Below are 15,905 nucleotides of genomic sequence, written 5' to 3'. Positions count from 1 at the left end.
TTGGTATGCCTTATCGGCTAGTTTTTATTGTATAGTCTTTCATAGTAGCGTGGTAGCTCATACCTTATATGTAGTTTCTTGATTGTCTAGTCATCCCCTGCTATGTATGTTCATGTTGTCATATTTTATTGATGGTTGTCCATGCTCCAGGTCTACCATTTATATTGATCTCGTCAGCCCTAAAAGATAATAATGAAGGTTAGATGAAATGTGCGTTGGTGCTCGGCAAGTGTGGTCGGGTGCTAGTCATGGCCCTCCAGTTTGGGTTGTGACAGAGGCAGTCCGGTCGAGTTGCGACCTTGGGCCCTTCTGCCAATACTTTAACTTTTGTTTTTGGGTTTGATTTATGGCTTTAATCAAATTCACTGATGTTATTTCATTCAGAATCATTTTTCTTGCATTTTCCTATGGCAATTTAGTAAGTTTTAGAACATAAAGGTAGACAGGCCTAGACGTTAGATAATCATAACTGGTCCCGCCTGATGTTGGCCCAATGTGGGCAAGAACTTGTTTAAATTTCCAACCAAGGCAAGAGCTTTCCAACTCTTTTTCTCTGCTGGGCCGAGTCTTAGGCCCATAGGCAGCTCCTTGTAAAGCTGAGCCATTTTCCTAATTTAATTAAGCCCAAACCAAAATCCCTTCCCCAAAAGATTAACTTAGATTTAGCCTTTCTAATTAGAAACAACTTTCCTCTAAAAAGAAAGGGGTAATAAGTGAGGTGTGTCATGCCAAGAAAAACCCCTTAACTCATCGCCCTTATAAAATTAAATCAAGAGTTAACCCTTATAAACGATTTGAGGCGTGCCATAAATTAAATCATCCATGGCCCTCACAAATGTTGCTAGTAAAAATAGAATCTTCGTAGTTGCTTTAGGCGCGTTAATTAAAACAAAATTCACCATAGCTACGGGTACGATTCCCGTGACGTAGTTGTGATTTTTAATTACTAAATCCTGGGTGTACATTTCATGTGACCCAATTTCAATCTTCAACAATGTTAAATAAAGTGTGTTGCGAACCATGGGTGCATTTCATGTAGCGTGGTTTACGATGCATTTTAAATAGCATTGAATCTTCCTAAAAACAATTTAAAGCGGTTATAAAAGCTAAAAATGCACAATAGTTTAAAACATGTAGTAAATCAGATAGTTAGGCCAATTTTAATAGTTTAAGTGACCGTGCTCGAACCACGAAACCCGGGAATGCCTAACACCTTCTCCCGGGTTAACAGAATTCCTTACTTAGAATTTCTGGTTTCGCAAACTTTTAAATAAAATCGATTTCCTCGATTTGGGATTTTATAATAAACCAGTGACTTGGGACACCAAATAAACTATTCCAAGTGGCGACTCTGACAAAATTGAAATAAAATAGTCTTATTTCGATTTATGTCACTTTAATTGAAAAAACTCCCTTATATACTATCCCTTTCGAGGTATGTAAAAAAGGTGGTGTGACAGCTCTGGCGACTCTGCTGGGGATTACAAACCCAGAACTTTTGGTTCAGGGTTTAAGAATTTGTGCTTAGGATAACTGTTATATTTGGCTTTATTTATTATCTGATTATTACATGTTTGAGCCTAATGTGCTAAATGTTGCTTTTTACCGCTTTGATATTGATTGAATTGTATATATAAATTGTTACGAAACTCTCTTCTCTCTGAGTCTTCTAAATCATCTGGGAAGTGTGCACTTAGTGTAACTTCTTTTCTATTAGATTCATGTCCCAATTTTAGAAAGAGGTTCGGACAAGTTGCAAAGCCGGTGAAGCTTCTGTTTTCCCAGTACGCTGCCCCCCCCCTCTGGCTCGAGCTGTCTGCTTGGGTAAGCCAGGTCTAGAACAATACACCCAGGTTTTTAAACCTAGTATAACATAGCCTCATGCTAGATCCCTAGTAGGAACGCTTGTTTGCATCACGTGCATTTGACTTTGGCGACTCAACACAAGGGTTGGGTCCGTCTAGGACAGGTGTACCCGAAATCAAAAGACCATCCTAATGCATTTTACTTGCTACTTATACATTTATTTGCTTTGGATTGCATGTTGACCGGCTTCTAGAATAAGGAAGAAAAATTGGAAAAGTCAAATTGAGGTATGAGAGAGATAATTACCAATCTTCAGAGAATCTAGTGTCCAAAATATATCGAAACTCTGCCAAATATTTTGAAAAAAAAAAGAGAAGGGAAAATGGTTTCAAAACATTTCATTTCATGTCTTTTTATTATGTCAAAACTACCTGAATTACGCAATTTTGATTCTCACCGGATGTGGGATACGTAAGCAACTCTCACCGGGTCCAACTTCATTTATGCAAAAATAACCCCCAAAAAAAAAGAAAACAAAATGTTGTTGTTTTGTCATAAATAAGTTAGGTGGTGTCGTTCTTGGCTAAATAGCCAAAATGTCCCCCAAAAGGGCGCCAGAAGGTTGTTTTTGCAAGAATAGCCACCTATGGTTTCTTTTTCAAATTTTGGCCAATTAGCAAACACAGCCATAAAATCTTCTTTTCTGAGGTGCTGAAGGGCCGTATTTGCAAAGACAGTTTTTGTTTTGAAATGAAAATCTTTGAAAAACTGCTAATTTTCTCTTGAGTCAAAATAAATCATGGTCTTTTAACCAATAACTCTAAATAAATGTGCAGGATGAGCACTATTGAAAATGAACCTTTCACAGTCCTCGAAGAAATTCCATTAGAACTCCATATGTGGTGGAACGGCTTAGGGAAAGTCAGCAGAGATACTGTGGTAAAAGCTTTGGGCAGTCTTGTTAGTATTCTGAAAATTAAACCGAGATTGGATATAATTGAGGCTCTAATACCTTTTTGGGACCCGACGCATAATGTGTTCCATTTTCTGATTTTGAGCTAACCCTTATGCTTGAAGAAATAGCGGGCTATGCCGGTCTTAGTGGGAATCTCAGAAGTTGGTACCCAGTGGCTCCAAGAGCGTGACTCCTTATAAGTTTCTGGACTTTCTGAGTATCAGTCGGGAGGTTAAAGATGGAAATCTATCCGAAGGATTTTGCACATTCTATTCTTGTACTGGCGTTATGGGGATCCCCATGGTTTTGAGACCCCAGATATTGGCTTAACTTATTTAGGGAACAAAAATAAATGGGAAGCATGTCGAGGACTGACTTTTATAGTGGCATTCCTGGGTGTCTTAATCTGCCCAAGAAAGGACGGAAATATATAGTTGGGACTTGTGGGAATAGTCGACTTCATGACTAAAAAGGCTAATGGCACCATTGTACCAATGATCTTGTCAAAGATTTATCGAGCTCTAACCGTTTGCTGAGCGGGTGGAAAATTCTTTGAGGGTTGTAACATGCTTCTACAGCTTTGGATGGAAGAACACCTTTTCCATCATCTGGGATACATGAGCTATGGTATGACCGGTCTTAACTGCATTGAAGAACATGAAAACTGGGTGATGGGTCATGAGTTTCCGGAAGGTATGGAGGTGTGGTTCACGCATTTGAGTTCCTTGACTTCAAGCAAAATCGAGTGGACATTCGGTTGGCTCCCGGTCACTGAAGTCATTTACATGTTAGACGAGGTGTGTTTTCTTCTATTGATGGGTCTTTAGAGTATTCAGACATATGCTCCACATAGGGTTCTGTGCCAACTAGGCCGGTACCAAACTATCCCCCATGATGAAGATTTGAGTCAACAAGTCATCGAACTAGGCCCAAAAGCGGCATTCCCAGAAGAAAGGGTTCGCTAGATTTGGCATTAGTGTCGGTTCTTGGAGCCACAAACTCGGGTGCGGGATTTGTCCAAAGGCGAATTAGAGCCTAGTTAAGCAGGTTGGTACGGTAAAAGGTTTCAAGTCCATCAGGAGCCTGAACGGACCGCCAATAGGCCCCATGTCCAGCAGTTCACTGATGGAGCGCAAGAGCAATGGGATTGGTTGGCAAAAGAGACAAGCTATAGGGCTAAGATAAGCAAATTGGAGGGACAAATCAGGGATCTTAAATTTGACAATAGTGTACAGGATGCTGCTGATGAAGGGGAGAAGAAGAAGTTGGCTCAAGAAAACAAAACCCTTCGAGCACAGATCCAAAAAATTAAGATAGCTGCTGAGAATCAGGAAAGGAGCCGAATGGACGAAAGACTCATAAATGGTCTAAGGAGGAAAATATCTGAGTGCGAGGATGATTTGGAAAAATCTAAGGGTAGTCTGGCAAGAGCCCGGGCACAGTTGGCGAAGAACGCAGAGGGACGGGCAGAGTTTGTCCGACAATTGAAAAGGAGATATGATGGAGAAGTCACAAACTTGAAGAAAAAGCTAACCACCCTCGAGAATGAGATGGCCAAACAAACAAAGAGCTTTAAAACAGAGAGGGAACATTTTTATGCCTTAATGTCATGGCTAGAGGAAGATATGCAACAGTTGCAGGGCCAAAGCCATCACGACACCCAAGTGCTAGAAGCTAGGTCTCAACAAATCAGATGCTTGCTCCAAGAGAAGGGTGTCATTAGGGAGGGTTAGAGCAATTGCTGACTACATCGTCATGAAATTCCATGAATGTGAAGACATGACTAGAACCACCTTCTTCGTCGTAGTGATGACCTTTGTTCGCCAAATAATGAGTGACCTGGATCGTCTCCAAGGGGATCTTGCACATAGGCCTATGGCGAGACCGACTGATGTCCCACGGGCCCCTGGAGTAGAAGCACTTATGTATTCTTGATTTTAGTTTTGAGTCTATATTTCAAATTCTAGTTTTAGAGTCTGTTTCGAGTCTATCTTTTTTCAATTCCTAGAAAAGTATGATAGAGTCATTTGTAATAGAAAAGATTGGGAGTTTTTATGAAATTTGAAGAAAAACCAAAAATTGTGTTTATTTATATAATTCATTTATTCCTTGAACTACGTAATGATCTGGTTCACACGGCGTTGTGATACGTAGGCAATCCCCATCGGATCCGATCATGGTTTTAGATAGCTCAAATAAAAGAGAAAATGACAAAAAGAGAAAACCAAAAGAGAGGAAATAAGAAAAAGACAGAAAACAAGAAAAAGAAAATGAAAACAAGAAAGAAAACAGTAAGAGAGTGCAAAAAAGAGCGAGAGAAAAGAGCGGGGAGATAAACAAAAGCCGGGATGAGACATGCAATCATTGCAAAACATGTAGAAACATATTTAACTGTGTAGGTGCATCACGCCCCCAATGTGCAATTCCCTATGTGTTAATTGCTTCAAACTAACCAGTTTGTTGTGCCTACTATTGAGTTTAGGTTCTGTTCTAAGGTGGTTGGTTTTGTGGTAACCTGGCTTCACACCCTTACTTTACAAGATCCAAGGGTAGTGTAGAAATGTCATCAGAAGGTCATCTACCAACGATTCCCATCCTAGAGGATAGCCCGCTATCGTTTATCCCAACCTCAGAGTCAGTGGCTGCTGAAGAAAATAGGGCACTGCGCCTTCGCATGTTGAAAATATGGGACGCCTAGTCCAATAGTAGAGAACCGCCAAGTGCCATACCTGGTTTCCCCGAGCTACTTCCCAGAGCAAGTGGAAATTCCAATGTCCCAATACGTTACCCAAATACTCCACTTGGATACCCCACCATCTCAGCTCACTTTGCCGGAACACCTTCTAAGGGCCACCCCCAGGTGATTTCGGGAGTGGGCACTAACATATTCACCGCACCACCAACCTCGACCACAGCGCAACCCACTTTGTCCAGGCCAAGCTTTGATACATCATCCTTCACTTTCCAAGTACCATCTTTTCCACCAGACCCTACCCATTTCGCCACCAATTCTTACCCTCAACAACCCTGGTATGAGTTTATTGTAGGACAAGAGAAGGCTACAAAAAACCCTGAGCAAGAGGAAATCACTCGAAAAATGAGGAGCATGGAACAAAGCCTCAAGAATATACAAGGCTTGAAAGGCCAAAAGAGCGTATCCTACGCTGATCTATGCATGTTCCCACATGTTCACCTGCCTCTTGGTTTTAAGACCCCCAAATTCGAAAAGTATGACGGGCATGGGGACCCTATAGCCCATCTCAAGAGGTATTCCAATCAACTGAGAGGGGCAGGTGGAAAAAAAGAGCTTTTAATGGCTTATTTCGGAGAGAGTCTAGTGGGTATTGCATCCGAGTGGTACATGGATCACGACATATCTTGCTAGAATATGGGATGATTTGGCTCGAGATTTTGTCAGGCAATTTCAGTACAATATCGACATAGCTCCCGACAGTAACTCCCTGTCAAATCTCAAAAAGAAGTCATCGGAAAGTTTTCGAGAATATGCTGTTAAATGGCGCGAACAAGCGGCCAGAATCAAGCCCCCAATGGATGAAACTGAAATGGTCAGTATTTTTCTACAAGCCCAAGTGGCTGACTACTTTCAAAATATGATGTCTACAATGGGAAAGTCATTTGTTGAGGCTATCAAGATTGGTGAGATGGTCGAAAATGGTCTGAAAATAGGTCACATATTGAGCCAATCTTCCATAAGAGTTATGTCCCAAGCAATCCAAAGCGGGTCAGGTGGTGTAGAAAACAAAAAGAAGAAAGAAGAGGTGGCGATTGAGGCTTCAAGTCTGAGAAACCCCCATCCACCCAGAGGTCACTTCCATCCAAGCACCCCACAACATTATTATCCTCATCGGGATGTGGCCTATGCTATGTTTCCTCAGCCGTACGCAGTAATGAGCGCCAGCCATATGCTCGGCCATAACAATAGTTTAACCAAAATCGAGCTCCACTTCCTAAAAATAACCCTCCTCACCAAGCCCTATATAATCCCCATCCCCCTCAAAATAATTTTCCATACAATGCCCGTGCTCGGGAACCACCCAGAAGAACAAATTTCACGCTTATTGGTGAATCATACTCTAGCCTTTTCCCTAAACTAGTCCAAATGGGTTTGTTGCAACCCGAACCCCCAACAGACAAAACCCAGAGTCACCTTCCTACCGACTCAGTACCCGATGTGCTTATCATTCTGGGGTGGAAGGGCACGACACTGAGGATTGTTGGACTCTCAAAAGGGCAATCGAAAACTTAATAGAGCAACAAAGGGTAGTGTTGAAAGATAAAGAGATCCCCGACGTGACCAACAACCCATTGCCGGCTCACAACAACGGGCCAGTTATTGGGATGATTTGTGAAGATAACGAATTTGACCCAGCTCTAAAAGCATCATTGCCATCGCCGATGTGGAAAGGAAGCCAAAGGCTGCCGCAAAGCAAGATTAGGGGGAGAAGAAGAGTAATTTCGCTCCTTGAAGTGAAGAAAAGACTGTGGAAACCAAAACAGGGGCAGTACCCTCTAAAGACACCATTCTTTATGTTCCCTGAGCTCACAGGAAAGAACAATTGGCGTTGAGTCCTCCTAAAAGGTTCGAGCTGAACAAAGGACCCAAGATGTATGTACCCAAAGGGACTTACGTGGTGCGGGGACCAGTGATTTCACCCAGGTTGTACGAGCCCATGGTCATTAGTCACGCACTACAAAGGCCCATGAAAGACCCTACTATAGTCCCCTGGAACTACAACATAGCAATTGTGACGTACAAGGGGAAAGAAATTAGAGGGGAAGGAAATGAAACAAACCCATCTGGGAAGTACCTCAATCTGGAAGAAGTGAACAACGCCAAGCAGAAGCGCTTCCCGCTCAAAAAGCGAGTTAGTGCCGAAGAAGTAGAGGAGTTCTTCCGAAAAATTAAAACTGCGGACCATGAGGTAATTGACCAACTCCGAAAGTCTCCCTCCCATGTCTCGCTCTTGTCTCTGCTGATAAGCTTAATTGAGCATCAGAAAGTACTGATAAAGACCCTCAGTGAAGCCTATGTTCCGATTGAAACCATTGTGGAGCAACTGGAAAGGATGGCAGAAAGATTCTTCGTAGTCAACTAGATTTCATTTAGCAAGAAGACTTGCACCCGGAAGGGGCTGCCCACAACAAAGCTCTCCATCTGACAGTTAAGTGTGAAGGGTACTATGTAAAAAAAGTCATGGTGAATGGCGGATCAGGGGTCGACATATTCCCTCTCTCAACTTTGCAAAGAATAAAAATTGGGACTAAGAGTATTAGGCCTAATAATGTTTGTGTGCGCGCTTTCGTTGACATCAAAAGGGACACAATAGGGGAAATTGATTTGATCTTGACTATCGGTCCTATGGATTTCGAGGTGACGTTTCAGGTCTTGGACATGGATACCTCCTATAATTTTCTTTTAGGAAGGCCTTGGATCCATGTTGCGGGGGCCGTACCTTTTACCCTCCACCAAATGGTGAAGTTTGAACACAAATATCACGAAATTGTGATTCATGGAGAAGACGAGTAGTCAATTTATCGGGACCCGTCAGTCCCATGTCTTGAAGCTAGGGAAGGTAGCAAGCATATAGTCTATCAAGCTTTCGAGGTTGTGGTCACAGATCAATGTAAGGAGGGAAGCCCGTGTCCTCAGCCCTTTCTGTCAAATTCGTCCATCATGGTCGCTATTGAAATGATCAAGCATGGTTATAAGCCTGGGAAGGGACTCGGGGCATCATTGTAAGGTATCACAGAACCTATCACTTTAGCTGCCAGCGATAAGTTCTTCGGTGTGGGTTTTCACACCATAGAAACTGATGTGATATGGGCAAATGAACGAAAGAGCAATGGTTGGGTTCTACCTCAGCCAGTCCCGCATCTCTACAAAAAATTTGTCAAGCCCAACTATACCGAAGAAGAAGAAGAAGAAGATGAGGCCTTCACGGCTGGGGAAATTGAGGACATATGTGGAGCCATGAGGCAAATGTTATATGAAGCTCACATGGTCCAGCCTGGTGAAGGCTTGAGCACTGCTGAGGTGCAATTTATGGGGCCCGATGCCAAGCTGCAAAATTGAAAAGCTACTCCGTTCCCAGTCAGGCGAGAATCCCGATAGTCCAGTCTTGCCACCTTTTCTGCATTTCGAGTTATTCCAGGGTGTAACTCGAATGTTTCTTTTAGTTTATTGTCTTTAAATTCCAATGTAAACCTTGCTATCTTCAAATTCAATGAAATGAAATCAATATTTCATCGTTTATGAATCTCTTTCTTTATTCTTTCTGATTTTTGTTGCTTTTCTTATTTCTTCCTTTCAATTCTAATAATGCGGACTTAAATAACATGACATGCTTGCGGACTTCACGCCCAGATCATAGCACACTGTCTAATTTTGAAATAATGAATCAAGAACCGGAATATGATAAAGATGAGGCTTTTAGAGAAATAAACCGAGAACCGGAACAATTCGAGAATAAACCTAAGCCAAACTTAAATGAAACCGAGACGGTTAATTTGGGTAGTTTAGAAGAGGTCCAAGAAACCATGATAAACATTCACACAGATGAAAGAACTAGGGATGCATTGATCCAACTTTTTTCAAATTCAAAGATGTGTTTGCTTGGTCCTATGATGATATGCTAGGACTAAGTGTTGATTTAGTGGTGCACAAGTGGTTGACTTACCCCGATTATCCCCCTGTCCAGCAAAAACAAAAGAAGTTCAAAACTGATATCAGTGACAAGATCAAAGAAGAGGTCACAAAACAGTTGAAGGCTGGGGTGATCTGAGTGGTCTGATACACCACATGGCTGGCTAATATGGTTCCCGTGCCAAAGAAAGATGGGAAAACTCGAGTGTGTGTTGACTATCGAGATCTGAACAAAGCAAGTCCCAAAGACAACTTCCCTTTACCAAACATCCACATCCTTGTTGACAATTGTGCCAAACATGAGATACAATCTTTCGTGGATTGTTATGTTGGGTACCACCAGGTCTTGATGGATGAAGAAGATGCGGAAAAGACAGGCTTCACCACACCCTAGGGCACCTATTGTTATAGGGTCGTGCTTTTTGGTTTGAAGAATTCTGGAGCAACTTACATGAGGGCTATGACTGTCATCTTTCATGATATGATGCACCAAGAAATCGAGGTGTATGTGGACGATGTGATCATTAAATCCAGAACGCAGGACGACCATGTTTGGGATCTGAGAAAGTTCTTGGAGCGTCAGCGTAAGTACGACTTGAAGTTAAATCCAGCCAATGTGCATTTGGAGTTCCGTCTCGAAAACTTTTGGGGTTTATAGTCAGTCGGAGAGGCATCGAGTTAGATCCAACAAAGATAAAGTCTATTCGGGATTTGCCTCCTCCGAGAACCAAGAAAGAGGTTATGAGCCTGCTGTGAAGGTTGAATTACATTAGCCAGTTCATTGCTCAGTTGACTTCCACATGTGAGCCCATATTCAAGCTATTAAAGAAAGATGCAGCGATTAAATGGACAGATGAGTGTCAAGAATCCTTCGATAAAATCAAAGAATATCTATCAAATCCGCTAGTCTTGGTACCACCCGAACCTGGAAGGCCTTTGTTTTTGTATCTGACAGTCTTGGAGAATTCATTTGGATGTGTTCTCGGGCAACATGATGTGATCGGGAAGAAAGAGCATGCAATATACTATTTGAGCAAGAAGTTCACTAGCTACGAAGCCAAATACACGTTGTTGGAAAGGCTTGTTGTGCCCTAACTTGGGTCGCTCAGAAGCTTAGGCATTACCTATTGGCCTACACCACTTATCTCATCACTATTTTGGACCCTTTGAAGTACATATTCCAAAAGGTGATGCCCACAGGGAGGTTAGCAAAATGGCAAATACTGCTCACTGAGTTTGACATAGTCTATGTCACCCGCACGGCAATGAAAGCCCAAGATTTAGCAGATCACCTGGCTGAAAACCCTGTTGATGATGAATATCAGCCTTTGATTACTTACTTCTCGGACGAAGAAGTAAATTTTGTTGAGGTAACATCAGAAGACACCAATGCTTGGAAAATGTTCTTCGATAGAGCTGTGAACGCAAAAGGTGTCGGGATTGGGGCAATTTTGATCTCACCCACTGGTCAACACTATCCAGCCACAGTCCGGCTTCAGTTTTTCTGCACAAACAACACTGCCGAGTATGAAGCCTGCATTATGGGTATGAGTATGGCAATCGACCAAGTGTGGAAGAATTGATAATCATGGGAGATTCGGATCTGATTATCCAACAAGCTCAAGGAGAATGGGAAACTCGGGATGTCAAGCTTATTCCATACAGGCAACATGTGGAATATCTTAGCAAGCGGTTCAAATCAGTTGAATTTATGTACATTCCTCATTTCCACAATGAGTTAGCCGATGCACTCGCTACTTTGGACTCGATGTTGCCATATCCAGGCAATGTCCACATTGACCCTTTGGAAATCCAAATCCGAGAAAGGCATGGTTACTACAATGCGATTAAGGTGGAACCAAATGTTCAGCCATGGTATCATGATATTAAGAGATTTCTGAAAACAAAGGAATATCCCGAGCAAGCCAATGGATACCAAAAGAGAACCATTAGAAGGCTTGCCAGCGGTTTCTTCTTGAGCGGGGAAGTCTTGTACAAAAGGACTCCAGATCTCAACCTGTTAAGATGTGCGGATGCCCAAGAGGCCGAAAATATCATGCATGAAGTACACGCAAGAGTGTGTGGACCCCATATGAATGGATACGTCTTGGCATAGAAAATCCTTCGAGCAGGCTACTATTGGATGACCATGGAAAAGGATTGCTTTAGCTTTGTTCGAAAATGTCATCAGTGTCAGGTGCACGGTGAACTGATTCATGCACCACCTACAGAAACAGCAACGTGATCGTTCGTTGCTTGAGATATGGATGTCATTTGGGCCAATCGAGCCAAAAGCTTCAAATGGGCATAGATCCATATTGGTTGTCATTGACTACTTCACAAAATGGGTTGAAGAAGTCACTCTCAAAGCTGTCACTAAGAAAGAAGTGGTAGACTTCATGCACTCCAACATCATATGCTGTTTTGGTATCCATACGACTATCATTACGGATAATGCTGCAAACTTAAATAGCCACTTGATGAGGGAGATATGTGAATAATTTAAGATCACGCATCGGAATTCGACCCCTTATCGGCCCAAAGCTAATGGTGTTGTTGAAGCAGCAAACAAGAAAATCAAAAAGATTCTTAGAAAGATGATTTGAAGTTCGAGACAGTGGCATGAAAAGTTGCCGTTTGCATTATTGGGATATTGCACAACTGTGCGCACATCAGTTGGAGCGACACCCTATCTATTGGTTTATGGCACTAAAGCCAGAATACCTGTAGAAGTTGAAATTCCTTCTCTCCGAATCATCGTTGAGGCTAAAATTGAGGATAGTGATTGGGTCAAGACTCGTCTAGAATAGTTAACCTTGATTGAAGAAAAGTGGATGGCCGCAGTTTGCTACGGGCAGTTGTATCAACAAAGAATGGCCCGTGCTTACAACAAGAAAGTGCGGCCTAGGAACTTTGAAGTGGGGCAACTCGTTTTGAGACGTATTCTCCCTCATCACAAGGAAGGAAAAGGAAAGTTCGCTCCAAACTAGAAGGGCCCACATTATAAGAAAATTGTTGCCGAAAGGAGCGTTATACCTGGGAGACATTGAAGGAAATGATCCTGAAATAGATGTAAATGCAAACGCGGTGAAAAGGTATTACATTTAACCCTTCTGCGATACCAATATTATCCGATTGGGATGACGAAGGCTTTCATTCTCGCTGCCCCAAACACTCCAATCCTTTGCTAACCCTTTGAGCCGGTTACCTTTCTTTGATTACCCTCTTTGGAACCTGAAACCGTTTTTTAAAAAAATCAAATCAAAATCAAAAACAAAGTTTCCTTAAACTACGTTCGACTTGATTCTAAAAGGATACGTAGGCAGCCTCTCTCTGGGGTTCAGTCACACCAAAACAAAAAATCCAAATTTCTCCAAAAGTGAAACTAGGGCAGATGTTATAATGGTTCGGCGATGATCCTGCCTAAATGGTTCCAAAGCTGTAATTCAATCCAAATTCTTTTTACCCCAAATCCTATTCAAAGTCCTTCTGATCAATCGAGGAGAATGTTCAAGGGTCACTTGGATCTGATGCAATAAGATGAGAGAAATAAAATGAGAGAGTCTTATTGGTGAAAACCCGCACGGGCACTCTAAGGTGATGGTGAGCAGAGAAACTGAAATGAGAGTCTTGTTAGTGAAAACTCGCAAAGAGCACTATAAGGTGATAGTGAGAAGAGAAATGAGAGAGGTCAATTGGCGAAAACCCACAAAGGGCGCCATTGATCGAGAAGAAGGATTTCCTTACAACCATTGGCACTAAAAGAGTCTTGGCAAAGTCTCTCGATTTTAAAACACAAGTTATGATGGGTGTATGGGAGATTGGATGGTTGCGCAGATCGGGTATCCAGTCTAAGAAGCATGTCATGTCTATTGAAGCATGCATGTACTCCAGATAAGTCCTTCTTTCCTTCCCCCGAAAAGGACACTTCTCGTTAAAATTCATTATCATGTCCTTTGTTTACTTTTCTTTGAATCCCTTTCGGTTTAATCCTCCTCCGAAACTTATACAAAGAAAAGATGGAAAGATTGGTTTTACAGGTTTACGTTTCACAAAAATTGAATTCAAGGAAAGGCGCCCAGCCTCAGTAGGTGCATCAAGTTAATCTCGACTGGCCATGATGGCTGATGATCCAGAGTCAAAATTATTGAAAAGGAAAGAAATCTAAAGTCAAGTGCCTATAAAGGCAAAATAAGAAAGGCCAAAGGCCCACACGAGTTAACCATCATGTGAAATTTTGGAAAAGTCAAGATTTCTGGTTTTAGAAGAAAGATCGTTCTCTAGAAAGCCAACGAGCAATAGATATTTTCATCAAAAGAATTTGGCCGAGATCAAGTGACCAAAACAATCAAGGCCACAAAACCAACCACCATTTCAAACTGACAAATTGTTCTTAGATTTGAACACAGGTGCAGTCCAAGACAACTTTGCAAGAAGCAGGTGCAATAAAAAACAAGTTACGCAGAAACCAAAACGTTTCAACAGCAAAAGTGGACACGAAAAAGGGAAATCCTTCTAAAAAACTCTTCATTCATTTCCTCTAAATAAAATAAAAAGTGAAGTAAAAGAGAGGAAGAAGAAAACAAAGAAGAAAGATTCAAAAATCATGGTAGCCTACGGTCCCTAATCTCTAGCTACGTTTTCTCAACATAGGGTCTCATTCCCTAGTCGCTCACAGCATAACCTGGTAGTCTTTTCCATTACAGGGCTCCACTCTCTAGTTGATCCTCGGCATAACTCGTGAACCTTTCCGGCATAACTTGATGACCTTTTTCCAGCATAACTTGTGGACCTCCCCGGCATAACCCGAGGACCTTTTCCGACATAACCCGAAGACTTTCCTGGCATAACCCGTGGACCTCCCCGGCATAACCCGAGGACCTTTGACTTTCCCGGCATAACCCGTGGACCTCCCCGGCATAACCCGAGGACCTTTTTCTTTTCCGGCACCCGATGACTTTCCCAGCATAACCCATGGACTTCCCCGGCATTACCCGGGGACCTTTTTCTCTCCAGCATAACTCGATGACTTTCCCGGCATAACCCGTGGACCTCCCCGGCATAACCCGAAGACCTTTTTCTTTTCCGGCATAACCCGTAGACTTCCCTGGCATAACCCGAGGACCATTTTCTTTTTTGGCATAACCTGATGACTTTCCCGGCATAACCCATGGACCTCCCCGGCATAACCTAAGGACCATTTTCTTTTTCGGCATAACCCGATGACCTTTCCCGGCATAACCTGAGGACCTATCCGGCATAACCCGGTTATTTTTCCAGCATAACCTGGTAATATTCCCAACTTGGGGCCTCTGATACACATTTAATTGCATTTTAGATATGGGGTCTCCACTCCTTAATCTCCTTTTCCCAAGGATACACAATCCTGATCTTATTGCTTTCAATAAAGAGATAGTTTAGATTTGGTTACAATAACTCATTAGATTTGGTTACAATAACTCACGAAATTTTCCTAGTGAAAATTAGGGCAGAAAATTTCATTCGTTTGTTTGCTTTGGTGGCTAAACAGGTTTTCACCGTGAGGAACCAGGTTTGAGATGACCAAAAGAAGAAGTCTCAACCCAAATAAAAGAAAAAGAAGAACAAGAAAAGAAGTTGAACTCTAAGTATAGAAGCGGAGAAAAGATGTAGACTGCCCAAGATATGATTGAAGTCACAAGTGTTGCATGTCTCGCCGTGACCAGAGAAGCTGAAGAAGAACGAACCAGTGGTTGCAGCTAACGAGCATCAAGATTCAGATCAGAGTCTACAAGAAAAACCATCTAAGACTCAAGATCAAGCATTGAAGGTTTATAGATAGGAATCTTGTAACTCGTAGTTGATAGACTTAGCTAGTTTAGCTTTTCATCTTTCATTTCGGTGTAATAAGGAGCTCAACAAGCAGAAACAGCAGCCACAGCAGTGAAACCACAGTTTCCCGGTAGTCCCAGCTATCAAAACTTCCAGAACTACACTGACCTAATTCCTTTATAGCCGAGGATATGTTGGCAACCTCTGAAGCAAGGTTCGGTCAGACTCTTTCAAAAGATGCTTCTCATGGAGTTTCAAACGGGCAAAAATCCCTCATAATTGCTCATTTTATCTTTGCCCGAAAATTCGTCGTATTTCCGAGCAAAGAGGGGCAGCTGTGAGCATATAAATTTTGCCCTATACGAAATACTCCTATAAAATACCAAGAAAATAGATTTTTTGTTAATTTTTTGCCATTTTAGGAATTTTTGTAGAATTTTATTAATTGTTTGCATTTTTTGTACACGTTTAATTTTTATTTAAATCATGAAAAATATCAAAAATACCATGCATTGTATTTAGGTTATGTTTTTGCATTTTAGGATTAATTGGTTAATTATTTGTTTTATTAAAATGAAAATCACAAAAATGGCTCATTTTTACATTTTTTCCTTTCATTTTTAGATTATTTATTTTTTATTTTTTAATTTAGGATTAAGTAATTTTTAT

Source organism: Nicotiana tabacum, chromosome 1 (genome assembly GCF_000715075.1).
Source record: "Nicotiana tabacum cultivar K326 chromosome 1, ASM71507v2, whole genome shotgun sequence".
In the NCBI taxonomy this organism is placed as follows: Eukaryota; Viridiplantae; Streptophyta; class Magnoliopsida; order Solanales; family Solanaceae; genus Nicotiana; species Nicotiana tabacum.
The sequence above is the reverse complement of the archived record's forward strand: the minus strand, read 5'-3'. Positions refer to the sequence as shown.